The sequence below is a fragment of the Penaeus monodon genome, chromosome 27 (genome assembly GCF_015228065.2).
Source record: "Penaeus monodon isolate SGIC_2016 chromosome 27, NSTDA_Pmon_1, whole genome shotgun sequence".
Classification (NCBI taxonomy): Eukaryota; Metazoa; Arthropoda; class Malacostraca; order Decapoda; family Penaeidae; genus Penaeus; species Penaeus monodon.
In genome coordinates this window covers 5,702,413-5,702,956 of record NC_051412.1, presented here as the reverse complement: position 1 = coordinate 5,702,956, position 544 = coordinate 5,702,413, and the positions used below count along the sequence as shown (strand labels likewise).

The following is a 544-nucleotide window of genomic DNA, read 5'->3' as shown; positions in this document are numbered from 1 at the left end:
TGAAATAACCAAACATGTCTTTAATAACTTTCCTGAGACTTTCATCTTTGATAAATATCTTAATATGATAAATATCCCTGTTTAATGAACGGCTAATATATAGAGACGTGACGCAACACGCAGCAAGGACAAAGCAAATAAGCATGATGAAAATCGTCACTTATTCATCCATTTACCTTAAAAAAAAAAATCTTAACCCCCCCCCCAAAAAAAAAAGAATCAAAAATATTTCCACACGCACGACCCTCCCCCCTCCCCCCCTTCCCTCCCTCTCCCCAAACAGGATAATAAATCGTGATAGACAAGTAGACGGACAGAGCAAAACTGATTTCTTAAAATACCTTAAAAATTAAACAAAACCGAAAATCCTAAACACGCCCCTTCTCTTCTTCTTCATTAACAGATAGTTGAACTAAGACAAAGAAATAGATGAACAAAGCAGAAATAACCACTTAAGATCTCCTAAAAATCAAGAAAAATATTCTAAACATTTCTACACTTTTTTACGTTCCTCCCTTTCCTCTCCACTGAAGGATAATGAACC

General features: G+C 35.5%; 1 protein-coding gene across 1 annotated transcript in view; it reads left to right on the top strand.

Annotated features, from left to right (window-relative positions):
• The window catches only part of LOC119590552, a gene marked incomplete in the record, with an annotated part of 10,832 nt that overhangs the window by 8,500 nt on the left and 1,788 nt on the right, over positions 1–544 (top strand).